The following is a 20894-nucleotide window of genomic DNA, read 5'->3' on the forward strand; positions in this document are numbered from 1 at the left end:
ATTAAAAGGAATGATCATTAATCCCTAGGAAATAATAAGAAAGTCCTCAATGAGAAGGTACTTTTGAGCTGGTTCTTAGATTTCATTTAGTCATGAATGTCAATAATCAAGTGTTTTCCTAGTTCTCTGTTCTCCAACATCTTGAGCTGGTTTTCCAGGGCATCTCATCATGGTACCTGCAAAGGCTATGGGTATCTCTCAGAGACTTAGTAACAGGGCACAAGGAATGGAGATGATCAAGATCTGAATCTCTTACTGACTAAGTGTGTGGAAAACTAACTTGAAAAGGAGATCTAAATATCAGGGCTGGGGTTGTGGCTTAGTGGTAGAGCACTTGCCTAGCATGTGTAAGGCACTGGGTTTGATTCTCAGCCCTACATATAAATAAATGAGTAAAATAAAGGTCTATCAACATCTAAAATAAATAAATAAATAGAAAGTTCTAAATTTTAGATACACCAAGAATGTTACTTTAATTTATTTGTTTATATAATTACAGTAAAATTTTTATAGCTGATGAAAATCTAATGAAGTCAAATCCCCACCAATTTGTAAGCCTTCCTATTTTTTTTTTAATCAATGGATACATTTGATTTTCAAGGCTCTCATGTTAATTATTGTGCAGGATATTTGTCAATGAGTCATACATCTTCTGGAATCTATTGCAGTAATAAAGTTTAATTTGTAAAATATTATTTATAACTTAAAACATTCATATTAGGTTCTCCAAATTTGTCTTAAGGTCCAAGCAAGGAAGAATGATGCTTTAAATTTATTTCTTTTCACAATAACATGGAAAATAGGTTTTTGCGGTTTTTGAGTTTTTGTGTTTTGTTTAGTTTTGTTTGTTGTTGTTCATATTTTTTAAAAAATCAGTTGGTTTGAATAAATTGTCCAGGTAAAAGTGTAAAGTTTTTATACTAAAACAGAACTAATGTGAAATTAGATGTTCTATTTAAGAGAAATACAGAAAGTAGAAGTGTTGGACAATTACTGACTATTTAATGGAGGATTAAGAGATAAAATAATTGATTCAATGTTTTAAGCTTGAATACATGTTTAAAGAGGGCTATATTTAACATAGATAGAAAAACACAGAAGAATGTCTTCTTTGGGGGAAGAAGTATATATACTTCTCAAAAATAGAGCATATCCTAGGCCACAAAGTAACTCTTAGCAAATACAAAAATAGAATTAATACCCTGCATTCTATCAAGTCATAATAAAATGAAATTAGAGATCAATGATAAAATAAAAATATAAGCTACTCTAAAACCTGGAGACTGAATAATATACTTATTAATGACAAATGGATAGCAGGAGAAATCAGGGATGAAATTTTAAAAAGTACTTACAGGTAAATGAGAACACCAATATACCTATCAAAAACTCTGGGACCCTATGAAGGCAATGCTAAGAAGAGATTTTATTACATTGAGCCTGTTCATCAAAAGAATAGACAGTCAACAAATGAATGACCTAAAATTATATCTCAAAGTTATAGAAAGAGAAAAACAAATCAACACCAAAAGCAGAATAGAGAAAATAATTAAAATCAAAGCTGAAATCAATGAAATTGAAGCAAAAATTAAATATATCAGTTTCAAGCAATGAAACAGATAATATCATCAAAAGCCTATGAGAATACGATCACCCTATACCAAAACCAGACAAAGACACAGCAAGGAAAGAAAACTTTAGACCCATACCACTGATTAACATAAACGCAAAAATTCTCATTAAAATTCAGTGAAATCACATACAAAAATGCATTAAATAATAGTGCGCCATGATCAAGGGGGGTTTATTCCCCCTTGTAAGGTTGGTTCAACATCTGGAAATCAAGAAATAGAATTCATCACTTCAATAGACTTACAGACAAGAATTATATGATCATCTCAATGGATGTAGAAAAAGCATTTGACAAAATACAGCACCTCCTCGTGTTCATAACACTGGAAAACCTAGGGATAGTGAAACATACTCAACCCTGTAAAAGCTATCTATGCTAAACCTAAGGCCAACATCATTCTAAATGGAGAAACATTGGAAGCATTCCCTCTAAAAGTTGGAACAAAACAAGGATGTCATCTTTCACTATTTCTATTCAAAATCATCCTTGAAACTCTAGCCAGATCAATTAGACAGAAGAAAGAAATTAAAGGGATACAAATAGGAAAAGAACTCAAACTATCACTATTTGGAATGACATGATTCTATATTTGGAAGTTCCAAAAAAATTCCACCAGAAAACTTCTAGCACTAATACATGAATTCAGCAAAGTAACAGAATATAAACTAATAACCACAAATCAAATACATTTCTATACATCAGTTATGAATTCACTGAAATAGAAATTAGGAAAACTACCCCAGGTGCAACTGCCTCAAAAAAAATAAAATAATTGGGAATCTATCTAACAAAAGAGGTGAAAGACCTCTACAATGAAAACTACAGGACCCTAAAGAAAGAAATTAAAGAATATCTTAGAAGATGGAAATATCATGCTCCTAGAGAGTCAAAATTAATATTACCAAAATGGGCATAGGACCAAAATTGTTACACAGATTCAAGGCAACTCCTATTAGAATCCCAATGACATTCTCAATAGAACTAGAAAAAGAAATCATGTAATTTAGTTGGATAGAAAAGAGACCCAAGATAGACAAAGAAATCCTTTGCAAGAATAATTGAAGCAGGAGGCATCACAATACAAGACCTTAAACTATACTACAGAGGCATAATAACAAAAATGGCATGGTATTTACACCAAAACAGAAATGTAAGCCAACTGATAGCAAAATGTTCTCACACCCTTCTGACCCGTTAGACAGCCCCATGTTTCCTAGCAATCTTCAGGACTGGCAGAGTTGTCAAGATTCTGGGTCTTTACTGCCTCTTCCCTGTCATAGGCCAGCCATGGTCTGTGTGTGTGAGCCATGAGCATTTTGAGCTCATGGGCAGACTGGACTGACTTTGCTGTTCTGTCTGGCCTGGGTGCATATGTATCCTTTTTGCTTGCTATGCCTTTTGATCCCACATAGCACCCGTAGTGGGTATGCCTTCGAAGGTGTCAGTCAATCTACTGATCTGGAAGACATCAGGAAGCTAACCTCAACCCCTGAAACCTGACTCCTTGCCTCATTTTGTGTGTTTTCTCCTCAATAAATAGGGTGGTTTCAGGCATGCACCTCCTCTTTTGTTTGCCTCCCTTGAACCCCAAGAAAAAGGTATTTTTTCTGTCTCAGTGAGATTATTTCGTGCCAACCCAAATTCACCTGGAGTGACCCTGAATGACTTAGTTGTGTGTTTAGGCATTCCCCCAGCAAAATGTCCCTAGTTTCTGACTTTACACAGGGTTGGTAGTCTCAAATAGGTCCACATAGATCTAGCTGCAAACTCCTGGTTCTGGATTTCAATTTCAAATGGTTCCACCAAGCTGCAGGTCCAAGATGGCTCATGGATCCATGATGACTGATAAACTCTGGCAAAATTTTGTTTTTCCTATATACAATTAATCGGTCAAGCAGTCTGAGGTTCAGCTAGGGTAGTCTGCCGCAGAAGTCTCTAAATTTTTCACTGTAAGCCTTGGAGAGACATCATATTTCCACTGTTTGAGTTCTAGGTAGCTAAGTTGAGAGAAATACTGCCTCACACTATTCCACCATCTTTGCTTCCCTAAACCCTCAATGTATCTTTTTTTTTTAATAACAAAATTCAACTTATTACACTTGGCAAGCTTCATTAAAATATTTGCTTGTCATTTTCACATACAAGTGCATAGGTCAACATTGTTAACACATAATGGAGACTTAGAAATTATTTGAAAAACATTGGAGATGATCCATTCTAATGTAATATAATGATTACATTATATTACAGATGATAAATAATTGATTATCATAATCTTAAAACTTAAATGTGTGATGCATCAAATATCTGTTAACACACTTTTGGAAGTTGTAGATAAGACTAGCAAAAAAATGAAAATTAAGTTTAGTCAGGTATGATGACACATGCCTGTAGACCTAGCTACCCGGGAGGCTATAGTGGAGGATCATTACAGCCCAGGGATTGAAGACTAGCCTGAGCAAAATAGTAAGAGCCCATTTTATTAAAAAACAAACAAACAAAAAAGTTTTGGAATCCCCAGAATCTAAATTTATTAATCAGAATATTTATTATGCTAATGTGGGTTGTGATATTTCATGATGATCTACTATGTAGCATTCCAAATTTCTTTGATTCTGGATAAATGTTTTGTTTTGTTTTCACTTCAAAAGCTATCAGAAGTTCAAAGAGTACTTGTGCATTTGAAATAGAAAAGTCTGTACAAGTCAAAGGCACTAAGAGCAATCACTAACATTAAATAGGTGAACTTTGATCAAAATAGAATTTAAGATGGGCCTAAACAGGATGACAGCTTTTGGGTAGGTACAGATGACAAAAAAACCCAAAAAAAAAAAAAAAAAAAAAAAAAAAAACAACAACAAAAACTAAACAAACAAACAAAAAAACTTCTGTCTTCTCCAATGTTCATTTTAGTTAATGCTATCATGTTTGATAACATTTATGAAAACTATTGTCCTAACTACAAGGAGAAATAATACCTGTCCCATACTTTTTATTTTAATATTACATTTTTTTTAGCCGTTAGAAAGCATCAGTTTCTTCCCTTTGGTATGATTTTTTGCAAAGTATCACCTAACACTAGTTGACAGGAAATTGATTAATTAAATTCTATAATATCCTATTTGAGGAGCAGGGGAGCACAATCAAAAACAAACAAAAAGCAGAAATAGTTAGCTGGTTATGGCAGCACACAACTGTAATCCCAACTTCTTAGGAGGCTAGGAGGAGGATTAAAAGATAACCTCAGCAATTTAGGGAGGCCCTAAGCAACTTGGCAAGAACCTGTGTTTCAAAAATATAAAAAATGGCTGGAGATATGGCTCAGAGGTTACATTTGCCTGGGTTCAATCCATGGTATCAAAAAAAAGGAATAATTATAAGATAAGAAAATTTAATTTCCATTGGTTATCATAAAAATTTTTAAAGGACCTAGAATATATATCCTCAAACCCTAGTAATTTCTCTGAGTTGAGGGTGCTGTGGTGAATCCCTGTAGTCTCAGCTATGCAGGAGCTTGAGGCAAGAGAATTTCAAGTTTGAGTTCAGCCTCAGCAATTTAACAAGACACTCAGCAACTTAGGGAGATCCTGTCTTCAAAAATAAAGCACTGGAAGATAGGTCAGTCATAAAGCACATTTGGGTTCAACTCTCAGTAATGGGAAAAAAAAATTCTCAGAGTACAAATATGCTAACTGGATAAGTAAGAATGTGACAAACCCATATTTTAACCACCAATATTATACTTACATTTTAAGAATATTTAAGGGCAATTAAAACTAAATATTATTGCATATTATAATATTTTATTTTATTTATAATCAACTTAATAGGACAAATTATGAATATAAACATATTAAAAGGATCATATGCAACATAATTCTAAGTAAAAATTTTAGGAGAATATTTGTTTTTTAAGATTACAGAAATGTTTTTCTTGAAGAAATTGTTAAAACATTAGTCATTATATTTCTGTCTTTTTATAACCACTGTTATGTTTAAGTGTAGCATAAATTAAATTATTTTTTTGTATATATTGTTATTTGATGTGAAGAATTAGAATGTGAAAAATTCCAATAAACCTAAAAATAGTTTGTTTATTAAATGTATTTTAAATATAATATACAAACAGTGTATGACACTTACCTGTTGACATAATTTTCCTAAAAGTAGTTTTTAATTAAGATGTAAACATTGTGTTCTATTGATAAGTTATAATATCTAATTTGTCTCTACTCTGATATATAAAAATACATGCACATATGTAATATGTATAATATATATAATATATGTAATATACATATTAAAATAACTTATATTGAGATATTTTCCATTAAGTGTAAATAAGATTTTTTGTTGAGTTTTATCACACAACCCATAAAATATTTATTATAGATAACTATGTGGCAAACAAAAAATATAATATGCCATGGGTGGAATATAAAGAGATCAGTTTCAGGATAAGCACACTCAGCACTTTCAGTGTTTCATAAGTATTTTTCCATATAGCAAATATCTAAATTAAACTAAATGATATAAAAATATTTTTATTAACATGTAGCCATAGTTTCTCTAGTAGCATGGGAACTAAATCACTGCTAGAAAAATGACACCTGTCAAAATCGACTTCAGTTTTGAAAAATTGTTCTTGATAATAGTTGACAAATTCCCAACAATTTAATGGCAGTAAAATATAATACCAACCTCAATTTTCAGTATTGTGGTTTAGGTAATCCTAAAGGAATTTAAGTAATGTCAGATAGTCTTATGATCAATTCACTGCTGGGAAATTGATATGCAAGAGAACAAATAAGCTGAGGCAACCTGTCCTGCTCAATACATTTTCTTACAGTTCCTGACAAGGCTCTGTATGGCAGACAGAATTCCACTCACTGAGGTACAAGGCCAGCATCTAGGAAAAAGACTTGAAACAGTAAATTTCTTAATACCAGTGCCAACAATTTGCTTAGATATGCCTACCCTCCCCTCAAAAGAATGAAATGGTATGTTCTGTTACACACTTTTAAGTTGAAATCTGAAGATTAAAACAATTTAAAATAAGTTTAGATAATAGTATAACAAGCAAGAAATAAAATACATATGAATTGCACAGAAGAATTAAAAATTGATTTTTAATTTTTCTCTAATCACATGATCACTTATTGGGAAGTCTTTAAGAACCTAAAAAAGATATACTAAAACATAAGTGGTTTATCAAAGTTACAGAATTCATAGCCAATATGCCAATACATGTTTGTTATATTTCTGTTATAAGAAATGAATATTTGGAAATTTTAAGAGAGATCATTTACAAGTACTTCAAAAATATAAAGAATTTAGGGTTGAATTTAATGAAATATGAACATAACAAACATACATTAACATGCATACAAAATAAACTACATTAAAGGCTGTTAAGTAGTGCTTACTGAAACTATAGAGGACCTAAATAAATGGTGAGAGATTAAGAAGGCATAGTTGATCCCATTGTTACAATGAAATGTAAATAAAAACCCTAAAGTGTCATTCACTTCTGAATGCATTTGTCAAACTTAGGAGGACACAGTGATATTTGATTATAATTTCAGAGACTTGGGAAACTGAGGCAGGAGAATCACAAGCTCAAGTTCAGCTTGCAGAACTTAGTAAGACACTATTTCAAAATAAATAAGGGGGGTTAAGAATGTTACACAATGATAGAGCACTCCTGAGTTCAATCCCACATGCTGGGGGAAAAAATGGCAGATTTCTTCAAAATTTTGTGAAAATGAAAAAGATCTCAGAGTCAAACCAGATTTGAAAAGGTAAAACAATAGATGATTCAGATTATGTGATTTCAAGATGTATTTACTGTACTAACTTAAAAGTTAGTACAAGGGGTGAACAAATAGATCATTGGAATAGATTAGAATAGATCTAGAAATAGGTCACCAATTTGGTCAATTGATTATTTGAAGTCATTCTGTAGGTACAATCCTTTCAAAAAATTGTGCTAAACAATTTGATATCTATATGAACATAAATAAAGTGTGAGCTTCTATTTTTACTTCTCATTGAAATAAAACATTAATTTGAAGTAGATCATAAACCCAATGAAAGCAGTAGAAGTACAGACTTTTTTAAAAAAAATAGGGAGAAATAACTTGTGATCATGAATTAGTCATAGATTTTGTAAGGAAGCCAAAGAAATTATAAGCGACAAGAGAAATTATATCTTTGGCGGTATTAAACTATTAAAAATGTATTTTAAAATACACTACTGGGAAAATAAAAAGTTAGTACCCTGGAGAAAAACTGAAACTTACACATCTGATAAAGGACATGTATTCGGGATACATATGTTTTTAAATATTATATCTCAGTAATAGAAACAACCAGAGAAAATGTGACCAAAAATATAAATAAACATGTCACCAATAAGGAATAGGTATAAAAATGACAAATGAGCACAGGATAGGTGCTCAAGGTTGTTAGCACTCAGAAAAGCAGATAATGCATGGCTGCAGGCACTTCTAAAATGTCACCAGTCTCTGCCTTAAACAGGGAAAGAATTGTAAGAAAGGAATCATTTTGTTCTTTGCTCTCTTTAATAAATAACTAAGAATAAAAAGTGGAAAGAGGATGTAATAAATTTTTATAGTCTATTTTTTACAATTGTTACATTTAAATATTTTTATGTCTTCACTTTACTCAGTATTTTGAAAAATTTTAAAGAAAATACTTAAGTTTAAAAATGGTACGCAAATGAATGTATCACTGCGAATTTCACCTTGATGTATGTCTATAAAGCTCCAATTTTAAAATTATTGTTTTAGTCAGCTTGTCAGCTTTTTTGCTGCTGTGACTTAAAGACCCAACCATCACATTCGGTGGAGGAGGAAAAGTTTATGTGAGGGCTCTTGGTTTCTGAGGACTTAGTCCATAGAAGGCTGGCTCCATTCATCAGGGATTGAGATAAAGCAGAACATCATAGTGAAAGAGTGTGGCAGAGGGAAACAGCTCACATCTTCAGTAAGCAGAGAGAGAGAAAGAGAGAGAGAGAGTCTCCACTTGCCAGATACAAACATATACCCCAAAGTCATACCCCTATTTTCACCTCCTCCAGCCACAACCTACCTGCCTCTAGTTACCAACCACTCAGTTAATCCCATCAGGGATTAATTCTCTGATGAGGTTAAGGATATAACTCAATCATTTCTCTTCCAAAACTTCTTGCATTATCTCACATGTGAGCTTTTGGGGGACATCACATCTAAACCATAACAACTATAAATAAGCAGAAGTAGAGTAGAAGAGGATTACTAAAGTGGAGCAAATTATATTTCATGTGTCTACGATTGTTTCAAAAGAACCGCAATATTATGTATAACTCCAATGTACTAATAAATGGGAATAATATACTATATCACATAGATGAAACAAGTTTTGTTTTATTAATATAAATTATTGCATGCTGTGAGGGATTTTTTTAAAGAAGTATGTAGACAGTTCAGTTAATATATGCTCATGTTCATTTATTAATAGCATCCAGAGTCCACAATATCTATTGTATGATCTTTGGAAAGTACACTAAATGCATCTTTGTTTTATTTTAACCTCAAATCTGCTGGGGAAATTTTCTCCAGAAGGATAAGAAATTCAACTTGTTCCCTCCACTGTGCTAGCACTACATTCACATGTGCTACTGTTTTCTTCTTGATTTTACCATTAACTTCACCAGCTATGAAATGTTCCTGATTTAGATGATATTTAGATGATATTTTAAGGTTTTTATAATGTAAACTATGTAAACAGTTTTCATTTGCTACCTTATGCTCTTTTAAGCATCAGTTTTATTTTTGTGAAAAAGAGCAAACAAGATAACTGTTCCATGCAATATTTCATACAGAGGGTTATGATTAGAATGTTTTTTTGTACATTTTTTTTAAAATACAGGGATACAAAGGTAATAAGAAAGGTCTTCATATGGAGGTAGTATCAACTAGATGCCTAAGCTGCTTAGAGTCTGTGCTAATGAGGTCAAGGCTAAGAGTTTAATCCCTATGTAGAACAATTAGCACTGTTGTGTTTCTAGATCTCAGACTCTTTATTTTACAAAGTCCCCCACTTCCTTAGGGAAAGTAATCAGATGATAAATCTTGATGAATTAGTGAAATCCAGATAGTCTCTGTTGAATGATACTTAGTAATATGACTGTCCCATTATAAGGCTATTACAGCTACATAGGTCACTTTTTGTTCCAAAATCATATTCTGTGATTTTCAAACTTTGTGCAAATTTTTCTTTAGTGTCCTCCATCAATTTTACTCTGTAAGAATTCTTCTCATCCCTTACATCCAAGAACATTGACCACTTTTCCCCCAGACTATCACAGTTTACCTTTCTTCAATTGCAAAATGCCTTTTTTAGCATTTTTGTAACATAGATTTAACACTATATATAGACACATACACACACATTATACATATAGGATACAAGTTCACTAGAAAAATAAATTATTGAATTAGATTCTCTGTGTTGTTAATCTCTTTATCTCAGTGTGTCTAAAAATATTCGTCCATAATATTCATCCATAAAAATTCCAAGAAATAATGAATAAATAAGAAAATACTACAATGAATAAGTGAGTGAATGTGGTTCCAGAGTTGCAGTTAATTGCCTAATTATCAGTCCAGACAACATACTATACTTCATAGTATTTTGGTGTGGTTGTTACTAAGGAATAAGTTTCCATACCCATTTCTCTTTTTATATATATAAAACATTTAAAGAAACAAACTTCAAGTCATGATCATGGTTATTATTTTCCACTTTCATAACGATTGTATTATATATCAATTAGAAATACTTCAAGTTCAAGTAACAGTAACTCACTGTTTTTTTTCCAAAAAAATAAACCTAGTAATTATAATATTGTTTGAAAGATTTCAGGCTTTGAGAAACAAAGGGGAAGGGGAAACCAGATTTAGAAAGCAGGCTTTAGAAGGCAACTTGAGAAGAGAAAGAAGTTGAAAGTCACAAAATAATCTTTTATTTGAAACAGTTCACCTAGAAAGCAAGCATAATAAACCACCATGGCTTATGCTTTAACACATTACACAACTTATTTTCTCCAACTTGCACTCAGCATCTAAAGTTCTAAGTAGCAGGGTCCTTTACTGCCTAAAAGTAGAGAGAGAAAAATTGGGGGTCTGTTCTTCCCATATAAGTAACCACTAGTCACAACAATCTGATTGAGCCTGTGAAATGTTGGTGGTCCTGAGATGTACTGTATGTGTAGAGTACACAGGCTTTGAAGACCTAGTGAAAATTAAAAGAAACTAAATTATCTCAATATTTTATACTGTTTACATGTTGAAGTTGGATAAATAAAACATACTATTAAAATTAATTTTATACTTTTAAAATATTTTCATTGTGGCTATTAGAAAATTTGAAATTATATTATATACATATATATGTATACAACACACATATATATACACACACATATAAATACATGTTTATGTGTGTGTGTGATATATATGGCTCACATTAGATTTCTACTTTCTATTGGACAGTCAGTACTGTTACCTATAATTTTTGACATTTTTACTGATAGATGAAATGGGACTAACCACTCCTCTGGCCACCTAAGGTCCCTACCATGGCTACAGCATGTGGAATGCACACTTGTGTCATCCATGATTGTGATGGAGCATGAAATGTGTGGGATGCTGACAACCTAATACTGAAGATACTTTAGAAAGCAATCATAGAATGGGTGCCACACATTCAAAAAGAGCTTTAAATTAAGCCTGTTGACTTTTATCCAAGTGAGGCAATGTATAACACCGTGATATATTGTTAACACAGAAACATGAAACTACACATGAATGATCCTCTAATGTTTATCTCATTACCAGGCTTTAGTGCTGTTTTTTAAAACCTTGTGAATGTAATGTTTATATTACATTATATTTAAATATATGTGTCCAGGTGTTAATTTGCTCAATATGTATATTTAATTTTATCAAATTATGTACTTGAAAAGCATACACATTAACTTCTATCAAATTCTACCTATAATCATCAGTCCCTCATGTAAACAATCATACTGTGGAAATGCAATATTTCATACTAAAATCATGAATTCAACTCCTTTATGTGTATTTAATTTACCTGGTTCTCATTTAGTATTCATTAATATGCCATATAACTAAATTGGCTCCTTACTATATCATACTACCTGAGAGTAATGTAATGAATATAAACAATTTTTTTTCAAAATGTTTCCTTAGTCAAAACATATGACTATATTTGAATTTTAACATATATAAAATATCAAAAGTATTCTTTAGAGAATTTTGTGAATTCAAATTCTTATATCCATGAATTTCATTCCTTTAATTTTTATAATCTTCACATTATGCTTTGTTTCATTCTTAAAAATCAAATAGGTAAAAAAGTGTATCTCTTTATTTTTCAGGTACATGCCTTAATTTCTACAAAGGTTGAAATTTTCTTTGATTAAGTCATAAAAATTTCTTTAGGTGAGGTATTGTTAAAATCTGATTATGTTAAAAACTCAAAGGGAGTGTATGTGATTGAATTCACAAAGTTATTCTTCTAGTTAATAAAACATTGAAAGCCACAAGATTGGAATAATTAAATTATGCATTATTATTACTATATTTGTCAGTGAACCAATCTTCAAAAATAAAATAAATATTATATATTCATTCTATTTTTAGGAATATAAAAAATATTATTTCAGATTTTATTATAATAACTAAACTCTGGTACTAGCTATCTGAGGAAGCATTTTATTTTTCTCTCTTTTATACTAGTAGTATAAAGAGAATTAGTAAGAAATAATTAATATATGCTTGATATTAAATATATTAACTCTTGTATGTGGACTTCTCTTTTTGAGTACTGCCTTTTTATATCAACTTTTTAAATTTTTTCTCTTGTATTTAGAAAAATTGTGCACAATGAGAATATAATAATAACTTACATTTAAGCAGTAGCATAATTTATTTACCATTGGCAACTTCTTTTTTCATGAATATAATAATAATGAAGTTCAAATTTTTATATAAGCAATTTCATATTTTCAGAACATGCTCTTGGGACTGATTTAAGATTTTCCCCAAAGTTTCTCATTTTCTCAGGCCAAAAAACGACAAGGCTGGGCCTAGTGGTTCAAATGTGTAATCCCAGGGGCTCAGAAGGTTGAGGCAGGAGGGTTCAAAGCCAGCCTCAGCAAAAACGAATCACTAAGCAACTCAGTGAGACCCTGTCTCTAAATAAAATACAAAATAGAGCTGGAGATGTGGCTCAGTGTTTGGGTACCTCTGAGTTTAGTCCCTGGTAACAAGAAAAAAAAAAAAAACATGGGCAAATCTATGAATCACTAGAGTTTTACTCAGCCATAAAGAAGAATGAAATAATGGTATTTGTTGTTAAATAGATGGTACATGAGAACATTATGCTAAGTGAAATAAGCCAGACTCAGAAAATCAAGATTCAATTTTTATTTCCTCATATGTGGAAGCTAGAGAGTAAAGTGAGGAAAAAATAACAGGGGAGGTATCTTCTATCATCAAGAGAGAGGAATAACATGTGGAGTAAAAAGAGACTGAGAAGGAAGAGAAAGGGAAGGCAAAAGGGAAATACTATGGAATGAATTTAACAAAATTATGATATGTGCATGTGAATTTCACTTTTATACTTATCTATTAAAGCATCAATCAAAAATAAATAAATAAATGAGTAAAAAAAGATGAGTATAATAGAGGAAATGGAATAAGGAGAGGAAGGACGTAAGGAAGTCGGGCACTGGGGATTGAAATTTAATAAATAAAATTACATGCATTTATGACTTTGTCAAAATGACCCAACTATTACATGTAATCATAATACAATAATGAAAGATAAATAGATATAAAAATATTTATGAATATAATTAATGGAAAACAGGTAGCAGGTGTTGGAGATTATATTTTCTGAAAACACCAATATATTTTAAAATATATTTAAAAAATTTTCAAAAACATATACCATTATCTTCATATGTATGCCAGTATAAGTATTTACACCTAATTTTCACAAATTTAAAAAATTCTGCTATCAGGCTACCACTTCAAATAAGTAGTTCTCTAAGTGAATATTGAGAAATACATTTCTACCTGATAAATGTAGAGAGGAGGTAGTGTCTTTGAGCACTGGATATAGCTTCATTTCCCCCTTTTCCTGCAATGTCTATCATTAAAATCCACAGAATAAGGAACTTTTAGTGTTGAGAGTGATAATTTGATTATAGTGGTTGGTATTTTTGTAGTTTTTGTTGTTCTTGTTGTTATTTTTGTTATTTTTATTTTATTTTATTTTATTTTTCTAGGGATTGAATGCAAGGAGGTTAACCACTAAGCCAATTCGCCATCCCTTTTTATTTTTTATTTAGAGACAGGATCTTGCTAAATTGCTTAGGACCTTGCTAAGTTTCTGAGGCTGGCTTTGGACTTGCAATCTTCCTGCTTCAGCCTTCTGAGTTGCTGGGATTAAAGGCTATGTCACAGCGCCTGGCTTAGTGGTTGATTTTGATGGTCAGTGGTCAGTATGTGATTCTCTGGTATATAAAAGGGAAAAAAATATTACTCTATACTGTGTACAGGAAAAAAGATTCACTGAGAATTTCTGGGAAATCACTATATCTTATATGTCCTAGCTATATGAAGTCATAAAAGTATCCAGGCATATGTGTTATAACTGATCAGCATCTCTTAGCCATGCCAGGCTCTAGAATAGTCAGACCATCTAATCAGCCAATAAGAGTATGTCTCAGATCAATATTTGTGCAGGTATGTGTATATTATATTTTTGTGTGTATAGATATCCACAAATGCCATTGCATAAATAAATAAGACAACATATATTTATTAAATGACACTTTGTTTTTGTTCTACTGATGGAAAATAAACCCCAACTCAGGACTTAACCTCCAGTTTTAGGAACACATGGCCATACTTAAGAAGATACAGCAGAAGTAAGAATACTGTGAAAATAAAATATCATACTCATATACTTAAATATACTGCTGTGCTTGCTATGTTAGAAACACAAAGGTACATACATACATCTTTGGTTTGTTTAATCCAAGCATTTTCAGAGAGAAATGAAAGAATAGATTTTGAAAACAGTAGCATTATGATAGTACTCCTTTACTTCCTTACCTTCTGCATTATCATCATCCTGTGGTTAGGCACATGATTATCTTTTATTATTAAATTAAAATTACTGGATTTGGAGTCACTGTATTAAATTTCTTTATTAAAAGAACCATTTGTGGCACCAGAATCCTTAAATGTTCTTGTTTGTTATTCTTATATCATGTTTACCTTTTGCAAACTACTTGAATTATAGAGAAAAATAAATGAAAGTTAAGCCTTATTTATTTGTTTTGGTTTTATTTTGTGAGTAACTATGAGATAAAGTTATTAAACACACAAGTACATACACAAGGAGAAGGAAACCGTTATTGATATAAACTGTGTGTGGTCTAAAGGTTTCAGAGCAGGGCAGTGTTTTGTAGAGGATCTAGAGTTGTTTCTCCTCCCATCTTAACCTAAACAATTATTCTCTTTTGTCAATTAAGTGAAGATGTAAAAAAAAATAAGTAATCTTAAATTCTACCCTCAGCTTTCTAACCATTTTGCAATATGATATTAAACTATATCTTTGCCTATAGTTTTTCTTTATCTCACCAATTAAACTTTTTGTAGACTCTGCTTTTAGAGAATGTTCAATTTAAAATATAATATTTGCATTGAAAATAAACATCATTCTAAGATTCAAAGAAATCAATCGAAGGCATGTAGAGAAAATCTTGATCTTGGTGATGTTTCAGCAAAAGAATATCAATAGGGTTTATAATATAAATGCACTCGGTAATTATATATAAAATAATTATCTTACAGAAATAAATTTGCATTATATGGTAAAATTAATAGGACATATTTATATGATATTAATTTACTATTTACAAAACAAAACAACTCAACTAATTCACTTGCAGAAGAAAACATTATTCATCCAGAAAGGGCAATAAAGTTTTGCTGAACCATCTATGTGTTCTTGCCCAATTGTGAATTTAGTAACTTTTCTGTGTGTGTGTAACTTCCACATGTATATGTATCTCTGGACAAAGAAAAGAATCAGGGTCAAGGTAGGACTAAAAGTTCAGTCCTATAGAAAAATCTTGAAATGTATTTGGATACTCAGGAAGAATTACTTGTTTCTCTCTATTGTTATGTATATAGAAATAATTAATTAAACAAAGAATTTGAAGCTGAATGAGAGTAAATTCTGATAACATAATAATACTGCTTGAGTAAAAATAAAGTATTAGGACCAGAGATGATTTAAAAATGTGACAAACTTAGGACTGGGATGTAGCTCAGTGGCAACATGTTCCTCGAATTCGCAAAGCCCTAGAGTTTGTCCCTCAGTTCCAAAAAAAGAGACATAAAAGAACCCCATCAAAAAAAAAAAAAAGGATAAAAAAAGACAGACTTATAAAACTGAAAAAAAGCATAACAAATGCATAGATGATTAACACGTAATAATTTGATATATAAACTCAAAGTATGGTTCTGAGATTCTGAAAAGCCAGAATATGACAAGATTTACTACACCAGATTGGGATTATGATATAATGAAGGTGATTTCCAGAAGAATGAAAAACTGTCCCAAAGGAATACACACAAAGTTTTGTGGCTATACTCATCATACTGGAAAATGTCTATACTCCTTATGATAAAACAAGGTGGAAATTTAAGGAGTATGATTACTGCACTGGAACACAAAGTGGCCTGTACTGATGTGAACACTTAACAAAAGCATAAACAAACAAACAAAAGCCAGTCAAGCTCCACTCAGCCAAAGAGAGCAAACCCAGTGACCATTCAGAAAGGAATATGACTTAGTCAGTTGTTGCTCATGTGGAATATAGGTGGTATTTAGCCATGAGGATCTCACCTCCCAATACAGCACTGGATGAGTTATGAGCTGAAAACATCAGAAAGTTATGTAATGGAAGCCAAGCAACGCTGTCTGAAATCAAAAGTAAATACAAAGCCATGCTTATTAGTACTGAGTTAATCTGTTCATGCCTCTCTCTCTCTTTCTTCTCTCTGCCTATCCTGGCTTCTACTTTTTCAAGTAGAATAATCACTAGAGGTGCTCTGATATCTCTTTATCGCCAATAGAAATCCCAGAGCCCTATTTATCTATCCAAGGAACTTTAGAACTTTGGGCAGGGGAGGAACACAGCTGTCATGTTTCTGTTAGATAAAGGCATTCAATTCCCCTGCCTGTTTTTTTGTGCAGAGAGAATTCAAATTTAAGTGATGGATTTAAAATAAGGTTTGCAACAGCAAGTGGAAATACAAGTTACCTTTTGTTATGAAATTTGAAATTATTTAGTGTACTATTTTTATAATTTCTGTATGTTAATTGTGAAAGATGTTTTATATGCTTATAATATGAGAGATCATAAACTTCTCAGGAGATTCTTCTGACTGGGAAGAGTTTCCACATGGAGAAGTGCTAGTATGACAAGGATATCGCTCCTAAACCATTTCCCTGTCCCTCTCTGATGGTCTGACACATGCAATATAGAATCCCAGAGGAAGAAAGGAGAAACAAGCTCTTGACTTAAGGCAGCAAGATTAACAGGAAATAAAATAAGCTCTTACTTAAGGCAGCAAGATTAACAGGAAATAAAATCTCTCAATTCAACAGCCATATATGTCATGATAAAAGGCTCACACAATCTGGAGACTCATAGTGGGTAGATGCCAACTGTACATAGGTGTTCCTGGAGCCTTGATCTTCCCAGACATTGTTATTGAAGCTTAATGCATCAACCATACTGATAGCACTGGTATGTTGTTAGACATTGCTAGAATCTGAGAACCTAAATTACATTCATATAGCAAATCCTTTAATATATGTTGGTAGGAGTTTCGATGGATACATAAACTGCTTCTGGCCAGGATTTAATTTGCATACCTTTAATCTCTGAGGTCCAAAGCTTTCATTATTTAGATGATGTCCTGCTGGCTAAAGGTCAGAAATCTTAGATTCAATAGACCTGAGACCAGTGTTGTCATGTCTGTGACAATGGCTAAAAAATTATTCAGTGGCTTGCTCACCAAAAAGTTTTGTTTTGGTTTGGTTTGGTTTTAATTATGTGGGGAGATTCAAAGTGCTTAATGTTAGGGTCTGTAAACAAGTCAGGTTGGCGCCTGGCAAATGTTAGAGTCTGTAAACAAGTCTGGATGGCGCCTGGCATTTTGCCAGAGGGAGTGGTTTATGAAGTAACTCCAGTGAGCCATTAAGTGTGGAGATTCCTTATTGGTTGACTGCTGTATCTAGTTTATGTTAATTAGATAAGCTGTGTGGAATGTATAAATACCTCTGTTGTCCTACAATAAACGGCTCCCACTCCTGCTGTATCAATGTACACAAGTTGTTCGTCACCCACCCCTGGTTATTTTGCTGCAGCTGGACTGTGGCAGCTTAATTCCTTCAACGGTCATAATACACACACACACACACACACACACGCACACACACCTTAACTCAATCTCTTTTAACCTTAACTCTTACTGGTTTTGTCTTTTTGACTTTTACCTTATATCTCTTTGGATATTAGGTATCAAATGTCTCACTTGGTCATTGAAAATAATCTAATGGACCCTTTGAGTTACACATATCTCCACCATGATTTTGCACATTGATTATCCTGCAAAAAGGTGGGAAACCCTGATGTTCCTCCTCTCCCTGCAATGAAATATATCCATTTTGAAAAATAGTTATTCGTTTGCCACTGGGCCCTTGTCAAAACCATATATACATATCAATATGGATTTACAGTCAGAATTTGCCATTGTGATGAGTCAGTTTGGATAAAAAGAAAAATGGGATAGAAAAGACCTAATGATTATTGCTTGTCAAAAGGATATTATATATTCAAAACCTTGACTCTTGTGACATCTCAACTTTACCCAAAAGACATTAATGTGTTCCTTTGAGGAAATCTTCCCTATATTTTTTTCAACCAAATCAACTATCTTATATCAAAGGGGACCATAATTTATAAGTTTGAGAGAATTCCATCATGAGTTCATGTATCCTTACATCACTGAGAGATCCTTACAAAATTAAGCTACTTTTGTTTCCCTGGAGGAACTTCCTGTGAAGGTAACTTACTCATTATTTGTGAATCACCAGTGGGCAGTATTGGAGTATTTCAATTTAAATTTATTTCAAACTTAAAATGAAGTAATCAATGACACCACTTCATCCCTGAAATGCAGTTAGATGGGTTTGATCTCCTTGACTAGAATGGTTATGAGTGATACATCTGCCCTAGATTTCCTCTGTGCAAGCCAAGACACAATCTGAAAAATCACTGATGTATTCTTCCTTGCCTTCATTAAATTCATAGTCCAAGTAGAAATATCTTTACAGAAACTGAAGAACAAGGCCATTTCATAAGGCCCTGAAATTTTGTGGAATTGTTCACGTAGTTGTATCTAGATCTCTGGTGGGCATGATAAAGTTCAATACTTCAGATTAGGCTCAAATGCTGCTTGGAGTCTTGAATGTAGCAGTCTTAATTAAATGCTGAATGACCAAACTTGATGAATTTGGTTCTTGACTTTGTCAGTAAGATTAATCAAACTTAATGATATATTCATGAGAGAATTTTCCAGAAGCCAAATGAGTGTAGAAAAAAGGGGTGAACACTGTTGAGAGATAATACTCAACAGTGATTCTCTGAATACAGCTATTGCTGTATTAAAATCCTTTATTTTTAACCAAGAGTTCCAGTCCTTCTGTTAGTATTTATAAGACTTATGGGCTTGCAAGTATGCTAAAATCAAAGGTATGTCACGACTCTTCATATGTGTGCATGTGTGTGTGTGTGTGTGTATGTAATTACATGTATACATTTTATTTATCAATTTAAGTATGATTTTAATTATGTCTAAATTTGAGTTTTTCTCAAAAAAGTAAGGTTTAATAAACATTATAAACTCTGTCAATAAATCACACATTAATAAAGTAAAAGAGCCTTGATTATATCAATAATTCTGTGACTATTCATCATTATGATTTAAAAGAAATATAAAGCCAAGACTCAAAAAGTAGAAGAGATCTTTTTTCTTGATAGTAGTATTCATATGAAATAATAGCAAATTGTGCTTCATTCATGTAATTAGTAAACATTTAAAATTAAAATTGTAATGCTATACATGGAATGTCCTGAAAGAAATATGAAGAATAAATTAATAAGTGATTTAAGGGATGAATAGACATTTATAAATTATTTTTGAATAAAATTGTCATTTTGTTATCTGTATTGCTATATATGTGCAATAAGTGACTATGTGCATTTTAGAACAAAATTCAGCAGAATATATTTTAATTTTTTAAATGCAAAAGATAAGCTATAAACTTTCAAATTTTTTTAAAAATATATAGTCCAGGCTACATTAAAATGAGCAGGTTTTTCTCTCTAAAACACTATAATTCAAGAAAACCATACTGGGAGAACTTAGCTGAAATCTTCAAACCAACAAAAAATAGCATCTAGAATATCAAAATATTAAAAAGTCAGAAATGCATAAATATATAATGTAAAAAGTGGTTAAATGCAGACAAATATGAATATATGTTTAACCAAGAATACAAATAGACAATAAACTCAATAATGATACTTAAGTTCATAAATATTGCAGATTAAAAACACAATTACTGAGGCTGGAGTTGTGGCTCAGTGGTATAGTGCTCACCTAGCACATGTGAGGCACTGGGTTCAATTATCAGTATCACATAAAAATAAATAAATAAAAATATAAAGAAATTATGTTCAATTACAACTAAAAAAATTAAATAAAAAAACCCACAATCACTACTTCTGACTTGAAAACTTTTAAAGTATGATCATACCAAGATTAGCAATACACATCTATTCCTGTAGGGAGTATAAAACTGGGACCACCATTTTGGAGGAAAGCAAAAACACAATCTAGTAAATAAATAAATAAATAAATAATAATAATAGACTTTCTTTGTAAGTACTGGAGCACCTACCTGTGAAGAATCTGACATCAATATGATTAACAAAGTAGCTACTAAAAATTATATGGGAGACAATGAAATACATACCAACAACAGAAAATGGACAAAGGGAAAAACTTAATAAATA

The sequence above is a fragment of the Ictidomys tridecemlineatus genome, chromosome 1 (genome assembly GCF_052094955.1).
Source record: "Ictidomys tridecemlineatus isolate mIctTri1 chromosome 1, mIctTri1.hap1, whole genome shotgun sequence".
Taxonomy (NCBI): domain Eukaryota; kingdom Metazoa; phylum Chordata; class Mammalia; order Rodentia; family Sciuridae; genus Ictidomys; species Ictidomys tridecemlineatus.